Raw genomic sequence first — 22,196 nt, 5'->3', positions numbered from 1 at the left:
ACAAAATAAAAACTCTACTCAAAAACAAAACCCCAAAATATAAAAAAGCAACAAAATATGGACTAAAAGTATTTCATGGTAAGAACGTATCTTTTTTATTTTTCAAGAATCGCTATTATAGCCTTTTTCACAAATTGCTCCTGTCGTTTCGACGGTTTGTTTACATTCTAAGCGGAAATTATTTTGTCGGACGTTTTGTATAAAATTTTTATTTATCGAATTTACAAAAAACAAAAATAAAAATGTACTGTTTTTCAAAATCCAGTGAATGTGGATAAAACAAAACAGTTATTCCACTCAATTTCATCGTATATGGCTTAAAGCTGACCTGGCACAACACGCCTTGTCGGCAATCGGCGCATATACGACTCAATTTCGTGGAATAACTGTTAAATGTTCCACATCTCTTATCAAAAAACTCACCTGCAGATTAGTTAGTATTGGTTTGACTTTATTTGGTGCTTCTACCTCCATCATGCAGCTACCATCGGCAGATAATGTCACCATGGAGACGATCCTTGTGACGTCCATGTTATTGTTCCGTAGACTAGTAGCAACATTTGTAAAATTAACCATCTGTGATACATCATCTGTATGAAGCCCATAACATACTTAAACGTCTGTGACCGATCTGTAAATTACTTGTTAAAATCTGTAACCACTTCGTATTTTGTATATATTAAAAAGGTTTATATATATATATATATATATATATATATATATATATATATATATATTTCTATAAATCCGTAGTCTGTGACTCGTCCGTATTTTGTCGACCACCCATTGGGCAGCACGGTGGTGTAGTGGTTAGCACTGTCGTCTCACAGCAAGAAGGTTCTGGGTTTGAGCCCAGCGGCTGATGAGGGCCTTTCTGTGCGGAGTTTGCATGTTCTCCCCGTGTCTGCGTGGGTTTCCTCCGGGTGCTCCGGTTTCCCCCACATGTGATTAGGTTAACATGGGGCAACCTTAGGCTGAAGTGCCCTTGAGCAAGGCACCTAACCCCCAATTGCTCCCCGGGTGCTGTAGCATGGCTGCCCACTGCTCTGAGTATGTGTGTGTGCTCACTGCTCACTTGTGTGTGTGCATGCGTGTGTTCACTGCTTCAGATGGGTTAAATGCAGAGGATGAATTTCACTGTGCTTTGGAGGGAGGCGCTGGAATCCCGGGGGATGAAGGTATCAAGAAGCAAGACAGAGTACCTCTGCCTGCATGGGACAGAAGCTGACAACAAGACACACAAGTTCCAAAGGCCCAAGAATTTAAGTATCTGGGCAGTATGCTGACCGACACAGGAACATCAGACAAAGAAGTGAAGAGGAAGGTCGACTCTGGGTGGAGGAATTGAAAGAAAATGGCGGGGATCCTTTGTGACAAGAAAGTCCCAGAGAAAGTTAAAGGGAAGATCTACAGCATGGTAGTACAACCAGCCATGCTGTACGCAATGGAGACTGTACCCCTAACAGGAAAACAGGAAAAACAACTTGAAGTAGCGGAGATGAAGATGTGCAGGTGGGCATGTGGACGGACAAGATTGGACCATGTGAGGAATGAGAAAGTGCCAGATGTGTTGGGAGTGGAGAATATTTCGACCAGATGCAGAACAGCAAGGCTATGTTGGTATGGCCATGTCGAGAGAAGAGACGATCAGAAAACGGATGTTGTATATGGCACCACCAGGAAAGAGAAACAGAGGGAGACCCAAGAGGCGATGGAGTGATAACATCAGAAGTGATATGGAGGCCATTGGAGCAGTGAAAGAAGACACATTAGACCACGGGCATTGGAGAAGACTGACTGCTTCAGCGACCCTGCAGAGAAGCGGGAGCAGCTAGTAGAAGTAGAAGAAGAAGAAGAAGGAGAGTTTCACTGTGCTTGAGTGTGCATGTGACAAATAATGGCGGCTTCTTCTATAATTTTGAATCTGGGTTTAAATCAGGCGGCACGGTGGTGTAGTGGTTAGCACTGTCGCTTCACAGCAAGAAGGTCCTGGGTTCGAGCCCAGCAGCCGATGAAGGGCCTTTCTGTGTGGAATTTGCATGTTCTCCCCGTGTCTGCGTGGGTTTCCTCCGGGTGCTCCGGTTTCCCCCACAGTCCAAAGACATGCAGGTTAGGTTAACTGGTGACTCTAAATTGACTGTAGGTGTGAATGGTTGTCTATGTGTCAGCCCTGTGATGACCTGGTGAGTTGTCCAGGGTGTACCCCGCCTTTCGCCCATAGTCAGCTGGGATAGGCTCCAGCTCGCCTGCGACCCTGTGCAGGATAAGCGGCTACAGATAATGGATGGATGGATGGATGGGTTTAAAGTGCATATCATGGGTAAATTCAAGAGCAAGATCAATGTAATTCTCCTATTTTATATTAAACTTTGGTCAAATATCCGTCACATTTTGTGCAATTTTTTTTACCTTGCGCAATACCAGAAAAATTCAGTTGAAATCAAGCCATGAGGCGAATTGGTCTGCGTCTGAAAAAAATTGGCATTTGGATTTCCCGGCAAACATTGATTTTTGTGACGTCACATGCGGGAAGCCTCCTTCTGAATCCTACGTCAGCGCTGGTTTGTTTATGAGAAAACGACCTGGTGGTTTTCTGCAAATTTCTTCAACGTTATCGCGTAATTATTAAAATGGTTAACAGATGTATCGTAGGAGGGTGTAGCAACACCAATCTTGATGGGATTAGTTCTCATCGTTTCCCAAAAGACCGGACAATGAGAGAGAAATGGGAGCGCTTGGTCTACACAGGCTGTGCACTGAAACTGTGCAAAGCTCTCGCAGCCTGCTGGCGCTTCCACAGATAACGTCACGAATCTGGCTCGAGACTCCCTTGGGATTTTTCCAGACGTGTTTTGTTATTTTATTTTTTTCTGCTGTAGACAGATGGCCTTGTGCAAAATTACCCTTCTGGATGAGTGTGTAAAGGGACATACTTTCAGATAAAAAGAAAAACCGAAATTGGTCAGAATATGCACTTTAAGTGCTACTGCTCTACCTCTAGATGTCCACTAGATGGCGTGTAAAGCACTAGGTTGAAATAAAGCCACGCGCCCTCACCTATGCTCTATCCACGCTGCTTTTTTTTTAGACGTTGTGAGCCGTTTGGCCTTCCATAGGCGCTGTGCTGCGCACTGATTGGAGGATCGCTCCCAGCGCAGCGCCGACAGAGCGGAATGTGTGAGACTCCGGTTACTACGAACATAAAACCAGCGCTGTAGACTCCGAGCTCTGCGCTCTCACACACACACCGACCGCGCAAACCCGCTTCTCATTCACACTTCAGGACGTTTACACGGCCGTTTGCGCCGAGGTTGCGCTCACTCCGGGAGCCTGTCCCTGTCCTGCAGGGATGGTGAGTGTTTCTGAGGTGAGTGAGTGAGTGAGTGGCTGTTTGTTCTGGATTGTTCTTTAGCTGAGCTGAGCTGAGGGAAATACCTTTGGGTTTAGTTGTTAGAAATAAGTATTATACATGTAATGTATTCATTGTTAAAATATGTGCTGTGGCTTTAAATGGCGCCTGTTTTGTGTTTTGGTTAATTTTGTATGCAGTAAAGCCTTTTAAAGCCGATGCGCGCTGCGTGTAGTAGACTACTAGCGTACTAAATAGATTAGAGTGCTGTTTGGGTGAAGGGGAAAGACTGCGCATGCGTACTATTTTGTTTCCACACTGTGTAGTAGGTGAGTGTGGATGCGGATTGGCATGGAGCCGCTCTTCACTGTTCTAATGGGCTTTTCTTCACTGGGCTCTCTGTGTTTTTATATATATATAACCAACAGCTTATTTGCAGTTCTCAACTCATTTAGATTCAAGATTTTTATTTGTCATATACACAATAACAGACACAGCTGTTTATTATTGGGTAATAATTCTTATTTTGCAACTGCCCGACCAAACTACGCTTATATATATATATATATGTGTGTATATGCATATGGAATGTAAAATATAAAGGTAGAGTGAAAAATGAAAACATTTTTAAATTTTATTTGTATAGTGTGTCTCTCTCTCTCACTCACACACACACACACACACACACTCTTGAACCATCACATACTACAAGTAACGGCTTATTTGATGCCATTCTTAACTCAGATTTATTTGTCTAGTGTGTGTCTCTCTCTCTCACACACACACTCTTGAGCCATCCCATACAAGTAACAGCCTATTTGATGCAATTCTCAACTCAAATTTATTTGTTGTGTCTCTCTCTCTCACACACACACACACACACACACACACACACACACGAACCATCACATACTAAAAGTAAGCTTATTTGATGCAGTTCTCAACTCAGATTTATTTGTTTGTGTGTGTGTGTGTGTGTGTCTCTCTCTCTCTCTCTCTCTCACATGCACACTTGAACCGTCACATACAAGTAACAGCTTATTTGATGCAGTTCTCAACTCAAATCTGTTATTTGTATAGTGTGTGTGTGTGTGTGTGTGTGTGTGTGTGTGTGCTTGCTTGATAGGTTTTTGGAGTGTCTGTGATGCATCTGGATCTGTGTTGCATGACAAGTTACAACCTGCAATGTGGAAACAAACCTTGTAGGCCTAGTGTGTGTCCTAACTAAACACACTCCATCCCTCTGTAGAAGACCTGGACCTACACAAGACACTGCTGTACTTTTGTTTAAAGGACCTGAGTTTGGTTTAGGTGTGGGTCCCGTCCCCCCGGTTTTATTTGTGGTCTGTGTCCAGAGCAAAGTGTATGGTCTGATTAGCTCAATCTCTCTCACACACACACACACACACACACACACACACACACACACACACACGGTATCAGATATAAACACTGAACATAATGAAGAAAAGTAATTAACTGCACAAATGATAGTTTGTTGGCTTTATTTAAAAAAAAAAACAAAGCTTCATCACAGCAAATATTGACTTTGTTCCATTTAGTACTGTTTACTGCTCTGTTATTTAAATACAGAAACAACTTTGCTTTAAAAGTAGTCTCAGGTACAATGTGTACAAAGAAATTAGCTTTTTTTTTCTTTTAAATGTACTGTGCACCAAATCCAGTTCTTCTGGAGACTGTCACACTTGCTTCTCATTTTGGCAGTGAAATCCAGCAGCCTTTTTTTTTTTTTTTTTTGGTCTCCTCTCAAGTGTCCGTTCCATACAGTTAATCTGGTGCTTTCTGTACTGATGTGAACGTTTTCCTGTAACATTTAATGTCTGGAAAGCTAAAATGTTTTGTATTGACTTGATAATGTTAGTCATAAATATTATTGAACAGCTTGTATTTATATTTAAAAAAAAAAAAAACCTGGGTGCCCAAGACTCGGATATACAGTATATCTCAAAACGTCATCCTGGACGGATATAAAATAAAGAAATGAACCTCTGTACTGGATGTCCCAACATGGCTACGACGTCTGTACGATGGCCACCCTCCTGTGTTTGTACACTGCTGATTAGAAAGTTCAGTCTTGGCCTTTAAAGTGGTCTGCTTCAAGGACTTACACAGTGTATTTTCAGTAAATCTATGCATCTCAGTCCTTTCAATCATGAAGAGTGACATGACAACTTCTGATTATTCCCGGTGTGTGTAGTATTAGGGATAACGTTCTTGAGAATCGAGGCCCTATGCCATGGGTAGAATGGTATCAGACTTCTTGGGCTCCAGGAAAAAGGAGAAAAATGCTGAGGGGTAAATTAGAAGCTCAGAGAGAGCTGTGCTTGTATCCTGGCTTTGCTAAGAAAAACGGCTGCGCTTTTTTTTTTTTTTTTTTTGGGTCCTTTCAGTGCCAGTCTTCAGAAACGCAAATGGGCAGAGACTTTAGTGCCTGTGGTTTATTCTCCCTGTCTCAGTGCAGTGAATATGAATAGATTCGCGAGTAAACACTGGGCAAGTTTTATTGAGCTTCTAGCTAATCAGGGTAGTTGTAAGGGTTTGTTGTGGGCAACATCGAGCCAGTTTTTCTGTCGCTGTGTTTTAATCTGCAGATTATTAATAGTGTCTGAGGAAAGGCTTCAGACAGAAATGTAGTGTAGTATGTCTGTGTTTTGTGACTAAGGAGTGTATCTGGGTTTATAGGTGTGTTTCTATCATCTTGTACTTGGACTGTGACTTTAACTCTCACCTCCCTGCTGCAGCGTCGCTTTGAAGGTTTTATCACCCCGGTCCATGCGTGGTTAAGATTGTGTCAAGCCATCTGTGCTCCAGAGAATTATCAGCAGGGACGCCGTTGCGTGTGAACAGAAAAGCAACTGTCCCGAGGTTAATGGTGTAAATTCCTTCACCTCCTCGATCTCCTTTGATTTGCTATGATTTTGATCAGAACTTTTTTGGGTGGGGGGAAAAATCTACACCGCTTCAGGTTTATTTTATGAACGATTCAGATATCGGGCTCATTATTCAAACGTGGACAGTAAACTTCTAGATGTTTGAGTCAAACAGACCTGATAAATCTGCCTTTTTTTCTAAAGGTTTGTTTTGATTGAAATCACTGTCTGAAAGGATGAATGCCCTGGCTATGCTTCATGTGCGCTCCTTTTGAGAGCCACTGATTTAGATGACTGAAAGAGAGCTAAGCTTTTGTTTGGTCTAGAGTTTTGGTACACTTCTGTGTTGTCTTTCTCTGTAACGGTTTCTTGAAACTTTTTTTTTTTTTTCCCATGAAACCGCGTGTTTTGTTCTCCTAGCTCTTAATGTGAACGTGACAGTTCTGCTATAACTATGGAAACTGTAGGTAGGTGAACTGCAGATAACATCTCCGTTTCAGACGCACGTGATTAGGATTATTAAGCTCCTGTTCAGTGCTCTTAACACCTTGTTTGCAAATTGCCTGATCAAATTATTATTATTTTTTCTAAGAACGTGCTCAACTATTTGCTGCCATTTTTCTCGTCTGAATTTGTCAGAACATTTTGCGTCTTCACCTCATGTTTAACAGCCGAGGCTCTTTTCCGACCCCTCACGCTTTTCACCTGGTGCTGCTTTGGAGGTGGGGGGGTATTGGAGTCGGGTTACTTCCTCAATCTATATGCTATGAGTTGAAGGACAGGAGAAAGCAATATGCTAGTTTCTCAAACAGAGCTTCAGTAGTCTGGTCAAGCTATTTCATGCGTCTTACTTCAGTTAACCCGTTGTTACTGTATTCTAAGTTGTAAGATGTATACTAGCGCATGTGTATGTATCCAGCGTCGACTTTCAGAGCTTTTTCTTTTGGTCGTACAGCCCTTGGCTGACAAGACGTGCTTTTGAAAAGCCAAAGGGGGGGCTGCTACGGTAACTGCAATGAATGTAGGCTGAAACAGTGTCTGGGGAGATCTTATCACTCCCAGCAGCAATGGCGTACCTGTTTACTTCCCTTTTTACTGCAGAGCAAGGCATGAACTTCCTGGCTCGGCCACTTTTTTTCTCGCTGAATGTTATCGGCAAATCTTAATGAGCACCGAGTCTACAAATGACTTGTGTGTGTCTGGCAACCGAAGAACACCTCTTTTCAGGAGCTCTGAGGAGAGAAGAGAAGGAGGGGGGGGAAAAAAAAGAGAGAAAGGAGGGCTGTTAAATTCAATAGCATTGCTTTGTTTTTGTGGTTTTTATTCAGATTATTCCCAGAATAGTAAAACTAGGCTTACAGTGTTACTTTGTCATTGCCTCAATTGCCTGGTTGATGTAATGGTTTAGTCTCGGTATTTGATTTCCTCTACCGGTCCCTTTCTATTTTCTCGCTAAGTGTTTTTAACGGTCAGTCTATTGACATGGCAGCTATCAACCATCACACAATAAGCTAATTCTTATTCAGCTTTCACTGTGCGTTTTCATCAATATAAGTCCCTCTTTTCACGCTCACTAAAGGACATTTCAGTTACAAACCTTGTTTCGGCAGTACTTTTTTTCTTTTTTTTTTTTTTTCTTTGGGGTGAACAAAGGAACCGTGGTGTTCTGTGGGAGCTGGAGCGTGTAAGAGTCCACACACTTGTTCTGAGGCCTGTTTGGACCCAAACACCAACAACCCCTCAGTCTTGCCTACGCTAATGTCATACAGGACTAGTGTTGCCAGCTGTGCGTGGTCTTTTTGTTGTTTCCTTAAACGTAGACCCGCCTTTCAGATTTTAAGCGTAGGTCGTAAGAAGAATTTTCCCTGACACCCAATTACTTTTCTTTCGTGGACCAAAAGCTACCGAATTTGAATCACGGACTTCCGATTTTTAGTTTAATAGAACAGTTAATGAACTTGGAACCACATGACCCTAAATTCTCTGCTTTTTTTTTTTTTTTTTTTAAATTTTCCTGCTTCACCATGACCCAATTCAAGATACTACGTCATGCATGACGTGGTGGGCTTTCCCTGTTAGCGCAAGGCATTATGGGATATAAATTTGAAATGGGAGAGGAAAAATGGAGGACATGAGTGTGCGAATGAAACGTGAAAGACCAACTACAGTAACGGAAAGCGAGAAGAAATATATTAGTTACCAGCTGGGAGGTCCGTATGGTGAAATACCGTGACTGAGGTCTTGAAAGTACTGACCGAGGTCACGGTATTTCACCATACGGACCGACCTTAAGCTGGTAAATAACTAATAGATTTTTTTTTTCTTTACCAAATTCTAACAGAAAACGAGAGCGCCTGAAAGGGAAAACTGAGCCAAGCCACCATTTTGAATCCTCATTCACGGCTGGAATGCAAATTGCTTCCTCCTCGGTATACAAGTGCACTTCCATGGCAGGAGAAAAAACTACATTTTGCCACCTATGTAGTCCCCTATTTATACAAAATTGAGTCACTCAGGATTCAGCCATGTTTTTGCTCGGCGTTAGCAAGTTACAGTTTTTAGCTTTCTCCTGAAATGTTTTCTTTTATTTCTTCTTCCTCAGGGTAGTAAAACTCGCTTTTGCTGTGAACACTGTTATCACTATCCATGCTGTAAAATTAATGCTATTCTCCTGAGAAATGCTGGCAAAAATTTATAAGATTTTTGATAATCTTATAAATAAATCTTGTGTAAAAAAAAAAAAAGTCGACAAAAATTTTACTGTTTGTTGTTGTGAACGAGCGAGTCGCCAGAGGTCTGTAACTGGGGTCCGTACTGTAGGATACGGACCCGCTCGCCAGCTAATCAGGGCGCAGGATTTGGAACACGAAAAAATATAAAAGACATTGTTATATATGAAGAAAAGGAAACGTAGGACCAAGCTAATAAATATCGGCGCTCAGCGAGCACCTCGGTGTGATCAGGTGTTCGTTTAGTGACAGAATGATGGAACGGTCAGTGCACGGTCAAAGGTAAACCTGTGCACGTGGACTTCCTCTGTCCGCTTCATGCACTTTATTTGCTCAGGAATCCCCTTAAGTTAAATAACTTCCCAGCCACAGAATGGCCCGATATTTTTGTGAGATATTACAGAAATAAACACATCACAATGACTGGCTGACTAAATTTCACTGATTTTCTGAAATCGGAAGGTCGTCTAGCTTTAACTAGCACAATTGAAATGCGTGTTGTCTTACGAAAAACATGTTTGAGCTGCTTGCTTTCTTTTTTTGTGTGTCAGGTGTCTGATGCTTATTGTACAGCGTGTCGTCATATTGATGTTTCAGGATTCCGAGCTGTAATAAGTAATCATGTATGCAGAGTACAACTCAGTCTTGGTGCACTTTTACCCCTTTTTCAACCAACCAACCAATGGGGAGCGGGTTCTGTTCTAGTTCACGCACCAAATTTCGAACCATTTAGAGCATTTCGACCAAAAATAAATTGGTTTGGAATCTGAAAAGTTGGTTCCCAACTGGAACCAGTGACATCAGTGGGCGTGCCATTAGTTTGGAGAGGAAGCACAGAGATTCAGATTGTTGGCGTGCCCGCGTCTAAGACGCACTATTTCGAATAATGAACGCATTGTCGAGAGGGGCAGGGGCCAATATGGACACGAGCATTTTATACCCTATTTGGAACGTTTCGTGGCGTATTACTTGACTTCATGGTCTCAATATCGAAAGTCTTGCACAAATATGCAACTTCCAACATGATTATCTGAATATTCAACAGATTTCAGCATCGGATGAATTTGTTTTGACCGCCGCCATGTTGAATATACGTCGGACCCGTTCGTGTATTTACGCCGCCCTGTTTGTAGCGTCCCAAGCGAGTAAAACCTGATCCAAGTCTTTCGCTACATGGCGTCTTACGGTCTATGTACGAATATTCGAAAGAGGCAAGAAAACATGGATAAGAAAATACAACTGTTGTATCATTAGTATCAGACATTATTAATTTTCAAACTTCATTGCCTGAATTTGAACCCAAGATTGAAGATTCAGCATCCCATCTGATTCTCTGAAATTAGAAGTAGAGATGATTAGAGACGATCAGAATTAGACCGTCACAGCATGCAAAAAACAAACCCATTCTTGTGCTATAATTTACAAGGAGGAGATAATATAGATGTGATATATAGTGGCCTGTGGTTGAATTCCAAAATATTGCCACTGATTAAACAATATCTCAATATATTTGGTTGAAGCATTGATTTTTGTCATCTACATTGCTTCATATGGCTTCTAATGCCAAAAAAAACAGAATTGAGAAGAAAAAAACAGCCCCTGGGCTGCCCCAGCTGTTCATTGGGCTCGCTTTGCTCACTAGTGCCCCTTTTCCACCAAATCAGTTCCAGGGCTGGTTCGGGGCCAGTGCTTAGTTTGGAACCTGGTTTTCTGTTTCCACTGACAAAGAACTGGCTCTGGGGCCAGAAAAACCGGTTCCAGGCTAGCACCAACTCTGCTGGGCCAGAGGAAAGAACCGCTTACGTCAGCGGGGGGCGGAGTTGTTAAGACCAACAACAATAACAAGACCGCGAAAGATCGCCATTTTTAAGCGACGAGAAGCAGCAGCTGTACAAACGCAAAGTCATCCGTTGTTGCTGCTGCTTCCGTGTGGTTTTTGCTTCGATGTTTGCGCCAAGGTTTATGCCAACGTAGCGACATAACTGACGTATACAGCGACATAATGACGTGGCTTCCCTTAGCACCGCGAGCTATGGAAAAGCAAACTGGTTCTCAGCTGGCTCGCAAGTTGAACGAGTTGTGAACCAGCCCTGGAACTGATTTGGTGGAAAAGGGGTTAGGTTCGCTTCAACTGAAGGATAATCACTATGCCCCCCCATTGTAGAAATGGGCCCCTGTTTTTTCCCAGGAGGGGCCCTGTGGGCCCCTTGACCTGCAAAACAATCTGAGTCTCTGGAAGCAGACAGCAGGAATGGAGAACTCAACAGAAAAGGATACATCAAGAAAAAAATTGACCGAAAACAAATCTGCAATAACAGAACAAAAGCTCGTGGGTAATCGGCGTGCCATCTTGCTCGTACGGTTTACTGATGTTATGAATTGTGCAATGCCTTCTATTCATGATGCGTCCTTGATTACAGCAGTTCCAGTTAAATATAGTGAAAACGTGGACTGGTTCAATAGCAGGCAGCACGGTTCAAAGAATCCTGAATGGAACCGGTTCAAGAACCCGTTCCCTGTCGGTCGAAAGGGGGTATTTTGTGCTCACTGTGCTGTAGAACTACAGCTGAAGGCTCAAGACGGCATTAGTTGTTCTCGCTGTTGCAGAAGTCAACCAAAGAAGCAGGAAGTCATCATAAATAAAGGTTAAATACTTATGAACGTCGAAGTGCCAGGAGAAAATTGTGGAAGGATTGTGTTTGGGAGTAAATGCAATTTAGAGCACATGTTTGGGTTTGTTTACGGATTAAAAGGCTTTCATGTCCCCCTCCCTTTTTTTTTTTTAATTAAATTTTGTGAAGGTTAAAGGCCAACAATTTGTTTTAAATTTTTTTTTTTTTTGATTTCACTGCACAGCCAGAATATCCGTCTGTTCACTTCAGTTTGACTCATGTAGTGGTTTAACAATAGAACATTGTCACAAGGCAGCTTTACAGAAGTCCAGATGTTGATCAGGATTGCCAATGAGAACACCAGAGCCAAGAGTGTCAACGAAAAATGTTTGCATATTGAACATCTGCGCTGTTGGTCTGGTTTTGGGACTCTGTATCCTCACTGTTCACTTGTATTGTAATTCAAGTTTTATTTGGCTATCTTATAATCGAAGAAGGTGCTGTGACCTGCTAAAGCACTGAAACAAAAATGAGAAGAGGGAGAAACTGATCAGTAATGTCGTGTGTTCATCTGAGAAAGGGCTGCCAACAATCAGTGGCATCATAACATGCGTGGTCTATGCACGAGTTCATCTGCCAGCCTGTCCTGAGCAGGAGCCACATCTGCTTTGAGTTCCAGTGTGGACTGAGCGCAACACACCAAGTCCTCGAGACCCGTTCACTGTGGATTAGCTGCAAGTCTGAAAACTGTACAACAATTATTTCCCTGATGCTTTCCAAAAAGAAATGTCTAGGACTAGGGATGTTAACCGATGACCGTTTGACCGGTGGTTGACCGAATCAACATTAATCGGTTAAATTTTTTTTTTTTTTGGTTGTTGGTGAAAAAAAAAAAAAAAATCAATCGTTTTGAAGCTGCCGATTTTGGAGCGGAGAACCTGGAATTCTGTGTTTTGTAAACGCTTGGGGCGTGCCATGCAGTGTAAGGACGACAGCTGGCAAATCAGAAACACCCATTCAGTCATGTCCCGCCCCAGTTAAAGGATATGGGACATGGATTTTTACCTGGGCATAATTATGTATAAAGGCCATAAGAAATGCCATCTAAATCACTGCAGGGCGTCAAAAATGTGAAAATCATCACATTTATTCAAGTTTTTTTTTATTTTTTTTTATACATCAGCGTAAAACAAGGATTCGTTAATGAGCTAGGTGGTCACGTGACCCGTGACGTCACAAAAACTTTCCAAGGAGCCAGCGCTTGGGAATCTAATGTAAACAGGTTACCGAAATGGACACCATCGACAGTGATATTCCCGATGTTTCACAGAGATGTGAAGTTAGACCCTATCAATTCGAACCGATAGCTGGAAATTCACATTAACATGGATCTTGTCTTTACTCTGACGGGTCAGATGATTGAGAGTGAGAGTTCATTCAGCCCTCATGAAACTGAAAGCGGTCGGCTGGATAACACTTCCTCGTAAGTTAAAAACAATTCTGCTCAAAGGCTAATGATCTGTTGAAAGAAGTATTATTTTTGTATCATACATTGAAAGTTCATCATAGATCTAGCTAAAGTCCGTTGCAAGCTAGTTTTTTTTTTTTGCTGATATTTTTCGAGATTGATTGATTGATTGATTGATTGATTGATTGAGATACAATGCTTCCAGAGTCCGAGATGAAAACATTCAAAATGGTGAAACGAGTCAGAATTATGATCAATAATTGATACACCCAAAATTATAATACTAATCCTTACCTCGGCTTTCAGTCGCTTAGCGCAGAGGTCTTCAACAGGGAGGTCGCGAAATCGCACCGGATCACTCATATCAACAAAAATATTCCTGCCCTGTCCCCTGGCCTCCGTGCAGGGATGCAAACAGCGCGCCTTTCGGCGGATGCTGCCTTTTTCACGGCTGAATCGCGCAGATCCGATTTAAAAAAAAAAAAAAAAAGCGATTGTTGGTTCATGGAGCATGAGGCATGAAGTGTAAGGATGAGAGAGAGGCGGTTTGGGTCGGGAAGCTGCGCGCATTTGTGCAGCCTGGCGCAGGTGTGCGTGGCTTCCCGATTTGAACTGTGTGGGGTTTTTTTTTTTTTTTTTTTTCTCTCTCATCCTTATGCTTCCTGTTTCATGTTTCATGAATTAATATCGCTCAGTACCTGAGTATTAATGTTGAAAGAATCCTCAGTGAAATGGTCCGAACACAGTTTGTGGGAAACAGTAGGTGCAAAGGTTTTTTTTTTTTTTTCCCCCCCCCAACAGGTGTTCTGTGAAGTTGTCCTACCAAGCCTACTGCACATGCGCGAAGCCTACTGTGCATGCGCAGGTGAGCCCACACTTTCCTCAGCTTCGGGTCCTTGGGGAATGCAAAAAAACTTACTCCAGGGCATTTCCCATTGGAATTATTGCAACCATAAGCAGCACAATACACCATGATGTCCAGTGTATGATGTCCAGTGTACTTTAAAGACTATAAAAACAATTTTCTTGTCATCCACTTCTCCATATTCATCTACCCGCTTGTGCTGTGCCCAAAAGTTTTTGTGACGTATGATCACGTGACAGCGGCTCTTCCGGTTGCAAAAAATGCATATCGGAAGTCGAGCAGAAATGCCATATAATCATCACGAATATAACGATTTTGCTGAATTTAATAGATGGTTTTGTATTTGTTGATGCAATTAATTCATATTTTTAATGGAAAGAAACTGATATAGCGTGCTTTTGTTTCATGTCCCATATCCTTTAAAGACAGCTGACAAATCAAACACCCATTCAGTCATGTCCCGCCCCAGTTGAACACAGCTGCCACCAGTGTTGCCAGATTGGGCAGTTTTAAGTGGATTTTGGCGGGTTTTGAACATATTTTGGGCTGGAAAACATCAGCAATATCTGGCAACGTTGGCTGCAACTCGGCGAAAAAAAAAAAAAAGTGTAGACAGGGTTTTTAGCTTACAAATTGCTATTCTGTTTTTTTATTATTATTATTAGAAGAAGGCGGCACATGGAGTTTAGTCCTGCCTTGGCCAGTGCATTCTGAAAGTATGTTTCGGTCTGTAGCCAACAATGCATGTTATTGCAGATCATCTCTCTCCACACAAACTAAAGGCGCAGATGCCGACTTTTTCACGGCTTTTTCATGGACTGTAACGGCATTTGCTTATGTAGTAATTTTAATACAGAATTTACTCTGAAATTATTCAGACACTCCAACACCCCCCCCCCCCCCCCCCCCCAAAAAAAATCAGATCTGCACGAGCCGTGAAAAAGGCGCGCCGTTTGCATCCCTGTTTAAACTCATAGGTTAACCGGCTAATGAGGCTCGGTGGTCGGTCAAGATTTTTTTAGTTTTCGCCATCCCTATCTAGGACTGCTCCGAGTTACATGCCGGTCCTGGGATCGAGATGCCGACCTCTTCTGCTCGGTGGACCTGCCTGATCCATCCTGTGTCTGGTTGGAGTCTCATCGCATCGCTCCTGTAGAGGACGGCCCTATGTGGACAGTTGGGGGTCGCGCCTGGAGGACGCTCTGGACTCCTGCAGTGGTGCTTTTGTGGCTGGGGACTGCAGTTGACTTGCTGACTTTGGGACTGCGGTTGTCGTGAACGGTTTTGCGCTCGGGTTTCCGTCGGTGGGGGCTTTATAGCATCAACGAAGCTGGCTTTATGTTAGGACTGTTAATGTTATAGTCATGTTGTCTGTTGTTGCCCAAATGAGGATGGGTTCCCTTTTGAGTCTGGTTCCTCTCGAGGTTTCTTCCTCATGTCGTCTGAGGGAGTTTTCCCTTGCCATCGTCGCCACAGATGTGCTCATTGGGGATAGATTAGGGATAAAATTGGCTCATGTTTTAAGTCGTTCAAATTCTGTAAAGCTGCTTTGCGACAATGTTTATTGTTAAAAGCGCTATACAAATAAACTTGACTTGATACTTTTACTGAAAAGAAAGTCATGTCGTCGTACAGTAGACTTGTCACTGTGCAAAATATGAAAAAACAGAGTGGTTTAGCTGGTGCAAAGTGACTCGCTCATCATATCTGTGAAGCCAGCTGAGGTAAATAATTATTTATGTCAACATGTTGAAAGTTAGCTAAGAGTAGAAGCTAGTTAGTCTGGCTAACGCGACTTCAAAGCTCTCCGAGCATTTGGTCTGGCCAAGCTATTAAGCCAAACCGTTTCCCAGAGCCCGTGGTTGACCCGCCTCCCTGAAATGCCTCCGTTTGCTACTGGTCGAAGCCAGAAAAGGCTGTGACGAAGCTTAAACCAATCACATCACTCTTTCCTCTGACGTATGCGACGCGACGGGGCTAACTGGTAGATTAAACTCTTACCGAAGCCGGTCGGGAGCAAGGCGAAAACGTCCTTCCTTTCAATAAATACCTCCAGGGCTGCTCTTTGCTCTGTTTTCAATGAGAACTTCCTGTTGAATGCTTTCAATACAGCATCTACCGCTGTGTCAAAGGCTTGCCGCTGCTCCATGTTCGTGATGTGAATGAAGCGCTTCCGGCATAGATTCTGTAAACAATCTTTGGCTTCCGGTCGCAGTTCTACTACGTCACTGCCTTGAACACGCCTCTACCCAGGGCCGTTGGAGATGCTCAAAGTTGATTGGTTCCTGATTTTTCGGGAGCTTGGAAATGCTGTAGATAGCCTGCCTGGCCAGACTAAGCTCGCAACAGGCCCTCGTGTTGCGTCACGCTTAGGATGGGCGGGCCCAGGCTAGAAGTTAGTACCTCAAGGGAGATGTGAACCTAGTAGCCCTCATGCCCTTTTGGTATCGTGTATTTATTTAGTAGAATGTTAGAAAATAATTCACGGTTTGTCTTCCCTTTTAAAGCTAGACAGCCTTTCGATTTCATAAAATCGGTGGAATTTAGTTCCTTCTGAAATTGTCATTGTGAGATGTTTATTTCTGTAATATCTCTCAAAATATCAGGCCGTTCTGTGGCTGGGAAGTTATTTAATTTGACGGGATTAAAGCAAATGGTGTGCATGAAATGACTTGCTTCGCGCAGTCAAGCAGACGTGTGTGTGTGTGTGTGTGTGTGTGTGTGTGTGCATGCGCACGCATGCACATGCACAGGTTTACCTTTGATCGTGCACTGATGGTTACATCATTCCGTCACTAAATGAACAGCTGATCACACCAAGGTGCTCGCTGACGTGTCATTATTTATTAGTTTGGTCCTGTGAAGGAAAGGAAACGCAACGTGACTGCTTTGCTTTTCTTCTCGCTTTCCATTACTGTAGTCGGTCTTTCACATTTCATTCGCATACTCGCATCCTCTATTTTTCTCTCCTGTTTCAAATTTGTATCCCACAATGCCTTGTGTGAACAGGGAAAGCCCACCACGTCATGCATGACGTACTGTAGTATCTTGAATTGGGTCATGGTGAAGCAGGAAAAAATTGCAGGGAATTTGGGGCCATCTGGCCCTAAATTCATCAATTGTTCTAATTATTTAAAAGGAAAAAAACTAATAAAATTAGAAGTCTGTAATTATTTTTGAATTCCGTAGCCTTCAGTCCACTAAACAAATAATAATTAGGTGTCCGGGGAAAATCCTTTCTATGACCTACACTTGAAAAATATGATACAAATTAGGTCACGTAACACGAGAATGCTGGTGAACGTGCAGGCTGACGTTCACTCCAATCACCATGTTTACCTTTAACACTTGACAGTAAAACGTTCAATGATGTGATCACGTTTAAGCTTTGCAAACCTTTTAGTTCTATTCGGTGATAAATCTGTAATTTCAAGGCTCTTATGAAGCTACTATAGTTAAGATAGTAAATTAGCTTTAGTCTGATAAACGAGGTTCATTATTAACACTTTTTATCAGCCTCCCTGCTCTTTATGGTCTCACTGACATCTTAAGACACTTGACACATTTATGTCGCCTGTGTATTTGAGTTAGTTCCCGGGCTGAGAAGCATTTATAACCTTTCCATCGAGTGTAATTTAGATATGGGTTGTGTTGGTTAGTCCAAGTCCATTGTGGAAGCCATGGCCTCATGGTCCCAAAACTGCTTCTCAAACCAAAAGGTTGCTGGTTTGATTCCCTGGACCAGCAGGACTGGCTGAAGTGCCCTTGAGTAAAGCACCTAACCCTCAGCTGTAGTGAGTGGTGGTGATGTGATTAGGTTCGGGCGGTGTCTGGCCAAAACTAAACTCAAAGTCCAAGAAATATGTCCTTAAATAAGGAATGACACCCATACCCCTTTTCCACCAAATCAGTTCCAGGGCTGGTTCGGGGCCAGTGCTGGTTCACAACTTGTTCAACTTGCGAGCCAGCTGAGAACCAGTTTGCTTTTCCATAGCTTGCGGTGCTAAGGGAAGCCACGTCATTACGTCGCTGTATACGTCAGTTACGTCGTTGCATACTTCAGTTACGTCGCTACGTTTGTATAAACCTTGGTGCGAATATCAAAACAAAAACAACACGGAAGAAGCAGCAACAACAATAATGGATGATTTCGCATTTATACAGCTGCTGCTTCTCGTCACTTAAAAACGGCGATCTTTCGCGGTCTTGTTGTTGGTCTTAACTCCACCCCACCCCCACCCCCCCAGCTGACAAGCGGTTCTTTCCTCTGGCCCAGCAGAGAGTTGGTGCTAGCCTGGAACCGTTTTTTCTGGCCCCAGAGCCAGTTCTTTGTCAGTAGAAATCGAAAACCCGGTTCCAAACTAAGCACTGGCCCCGAACCAGCCCTGGAACTGCTTTGGTGGAAAAGGGGCACCAGTGGGCCATCCTGTTATAGGATGGTATATGGCGTCGTGTGATATGGCCCAACATGAAGCAGAGTAAGGGTGTACAGAGTACTGGGTGCTGTTGCCTCGAACCATGCCCAAGAGCTGGCCTTATTGTTCCATATCCGAGTATGCTTACATCATGATGCAATACTTATTTTTATTTGATATTTCATTATTCTTTTTACATTGTGGGCTATTTGGAGTCATTTTGGGTGCTGTGATACACAGCCCTCTCTCACACATTCTCTCAGCCCTCTCATCAAATTTTAGAAAAATTGTGGTGCAAGAATAGGACGGGGTGTGGGTCCCCCCCCCCCCGTAAATGGAGGCAGTAGGTGTTGAAGGAGGAATTTGCAGCTTTACTTACCAACTACAATTCCGTCATCAGTGCAGTGAGAATCGAACCGCCTATTAACCCAAATGAATTGAAAAGTGCAAATTGTTTCCGTTGACTAATTTTGATGTCCTAGCATTAGAGTTCCGTGTTTGAGTCTAGCTGAACCAAACCCGCGCGCACGCCTTTCAGGTAGTTTAAAGTGCATATTCTGGACCAATTTCGGGTTTTTATTTTATGAAAGTATGTCCCTTTTACACACTCATCCAGAAGGGTAATTTTGCACAAGGCCATCTGTCTACAGCAGACAAAAAAAAAAGACTAAATACGTCTGGAAAAATCCCAAGGGAGTCTGGAGCCAGAATCGTGACGTCACCTGCGGAAGCGCCAGCAGGCTGCGAGAGCTTTGCACGGTTTCAGTGCACAGCCTGTGTAGACCAAGCGCTCCCATTTCTCTCTCATTGTCCGGTCTTTTGGAAAACGATGAGTACTAATCCCATCAAGATTGGTGTTGCTACACCCTCCTACGATACATCTGTTAACCATTTTAATAATTATGCGATAACGAAGAAATTTGCAGAAAACCACCAGGTCGTTTTCTCATAAACAGACCAGCGCTGACGTAGAATTCAGAGGGAGGCGTCCCGCACGCGACGTCATGAAAATCAATGTTTGCCGGGAAATCCAAATGCCAAGTTTTTTCAGAGGCGGACCAATTCGCCTCAAATGGCTTGATTTCAACTGAGTTTTTCTGGTATTGTGCAAGGTAAAAAAAATTGCACAAAATGCAAATTGTGACAGATATTTGACCAAAGTTTAATATAAAATAGGAGAATTGCATTGATCTTGCTCCTGAATTTACCCGTGATATGCACTTGAAGTGAAACGTGTCCGAGAACAGTACAAGACGATCACACTTGTCAAACGAACTGGACTTTGGAGGTCGCATGCTCTCTGGTACGGTACAGCTCATGGAGTGTGAGATGACATCCTGTAACTGTTAGCACCCCAAAGTGGATTATTGAAGAGGAGCTGAAGTCATTTTTAAACTTGCTTTATTTCTTAATTAACGTGTTATTCAATTACGTTTTCGGTTTTATTAACCTTATATCGTGACTTGTATTGGTATATTATATTACACTTATCTGCCTTTTCGGTTTTTAGCCATGTTGAATGTAGTTTGTTTGGTCCACGGCAGGCGTCGCTTATCCGCGTGATCTTCACAAGGCTTGTGCGAGACTTCAAACGTGAAGTATCAACGCCGCCATTTTGAAAATTGTTTACACAGCGGCCAGATCGCCAGATCGTTCCAATTTAGATTTTGAGATTTGCCAGCTTCATCAGTGATGGAGATTATTCCATACGACTTCAAACCAACGTGGAGTAGAGAAGAGTTGGAAAGACGACAGGATAAGGACTCGTCCGTCGTGCTGGTGTTTACGTCATTACTGTCGCACAATTAAAACGTGCCAGATCAGGCGGCTGGTGGGTTTTCAAAATAAATACATGCACGTATTTTTGTGATAAATACATATTATACTGAGCGCATTTCCCACATAATCCTCACTAAGGTTTCGGGCAGCACTACAAAATGGCGTCCACACTATTATAGTGTCCTGTATAGTGAGTAGGGAGCGATTTCGGACACAAGGAAAACTTCCGGCTTGATTACGTCAGCATTCGAAAGAGGGCGCGCACGTCTTTTGACGACGTTGGCAGACGTCGGTCACTTTGATTTCCGCTGTACGTTTTACTTCCGTCCTATGATGTCTCACACAGGTCTCAGTGAATCTCGTTTACGGCCATTGCTTTGACATATGGACTGATATATTACAGAGCATATTTCAAACACTCATAACTTGCTATAGCAGCGACAAAATAGCTATCAAACGTGCATTTGTATATTTAATAACCAGCCTGTCTTTCATTCGCGTTCTTGAAGTTAATAAGAATGAAAATGAGATTTGTCATGTTAAGCCTCGGTCACAACCAGCCGTACGTGCTCCTACGGCCGGTCTACGTGCAAAAAATACAAGAAACGCACGGAGGGCGCGCATGTGACGTGCTGATTTTCGAGCCGTAGACTGGCCGCAGACCGGCCGCAGAGGTTATGTCATGTCAAACAAACTCTACGGGCGCTTACGTTTTTTTTCAGGTTGCAAGACAAACTTGCGGCCAACGTGCGTCTTTCTCCATGAACAAAAAAAAAATACGCAGAGATTTGGGAAACGCCAAAAATCGCACGGCCAAAAAAATCATACATCCAGTTGTGACCTAGGCTATATAGAAAAGCCCCCAAAAAGGGAGGGGGGTGGGCCTCTTCTGGCATGGTGGAAATATGAGACTCTTCATAAATGTTTCTATAAAAATAGTTTTTTGTAAACTTAAGTTCTTTGTTTCCTAACACCATTTTTATTATTATTATTATTATTATTATTATTATTATTATTATCATCGGGGTGGCACGGTGGTGTAGTGGTTAGCGCTGTCGCCTCACAGCAAGAAGGTCCTGGGTTCGAGCCCCGTGGCCGGCGAGGGCTTTTCTGTGCGGAGTTTGCATGTTCTCCCCGTGTCCGCGTGGGTTTCCTCCGGGTGCTCCGGTTTCCCCCACAGTCCAAAGACATGCAGGTTAGGTTAACTGGTGACTCTAAATTGACCGTAGGTGTGAATGTGAGTGTGAATGGTTGTCTGTGTCTATTGGCCCTTTTCCACTACCCTTTTTCAGCTCACTTCAGCCCGACACGGCTCGCGTTTCGACTATCTCAGAGCAGCACGACACCGCTCGCTTCAGCCTTACTCAGCACCCAAAACTCGCACGGTTTTGGAGTGGGGCTGAAGCGAGCCCAACCGAGTCGAGTGGGGCTAGGGGTGTGAGGAGACACTCCCCTGTGCACTGATTGGTGAGGAGGAGTGTCCTCACATGCCCACACACGCCCTGCGAGCACGCTGGGATCTGTAAACACCGTAAACCCGGAAGAAGAAGAATTACGAGAATTTCTGAAGCCTTATGCGCCTCGCCTCATCTATACGCTCTTGCCAGTATCTGTTGGTGTTGTCGGTGACAACAAGCCACAGCACCAAGACCAGCAACGCTAATGACTCCATGTCCTCCATGTTTATTGTTTACTCTCCGGGTCGTGAGACTACCGCTTAAAAGGTCACTGTCACTGTTTGCGCCGCCTAACGACATCACGTGACGTCCACCCACTTTCGCTAACTCCACCCACTTCCAGCCAGCACGGTTCAGCATGTTTGTAGTCGAAATGCAACTCCAACAGCCCCACTCAGCTCGACTCAGCACAGCACGGCTCAGCCCAACTCAGCCGCGTTGGTAGTGGAAAAGCGGCATATGTGTCAGCCCTGTGATGACCTGGCGACTTGTCCAGGGTGTACCCCGCCTTTCGCCCATACTCAGCTGGGATAGGCTCCAGCTCACCTGCGACCCTGTAGAACAGGATAAAGCGGCTACAGATAATGAGATGAGTTGTTTATTATTTATCTTCGATTATGTAGAATGTCTG

At 43.4% G+C, this 22,196-nt stretch overlaps 1 protein-coding gene across 2 annotated transcripts in view; it reads left to right on the top strand.

Moving 5' to 3' along the window:
• Positions 1-3,183: 3,183 nt before the first annotated feature.
• bmpr1ab (bone morphogenetic protein receptor, type IAb) overlaps positions 3,184-22,196 on the top strand; it is a 112,298-nt gene continuing 93,285 nt past the window's right edge. The window contains exon 1 of one of the 2 annotated variants that reach the window (XM_060940234.1): positions 3,184-3,352. The gene's annotated coding sequence lies outside the window, so the exon portion shown is untranslated. Of the gene's footprint in view, positions 3,368-22,196 lie in introns of both variants that reach the window. The other variant, XM_060940233.1, reaches the window with a different exon arrangement.

Source organism: Neoarius graeffei, chromosome 14 (genome assembly GCF_027579695.1).
Source record: "Neoarius graeffei isolate fNeoGra1 chromosome 14, fNeoGra1.pri, whole genome shotgun sequence".
NCBI lineage: Eukaryota > Metazoa > Chordata > Actinopteri > Siluriformes > Ariidae > Neoarius > Neoarius graeffei.
Note: the sequence above shows the minus strand (reverse complement) of the source record. Positions and strands in the feature narration are given on the sequence as shown.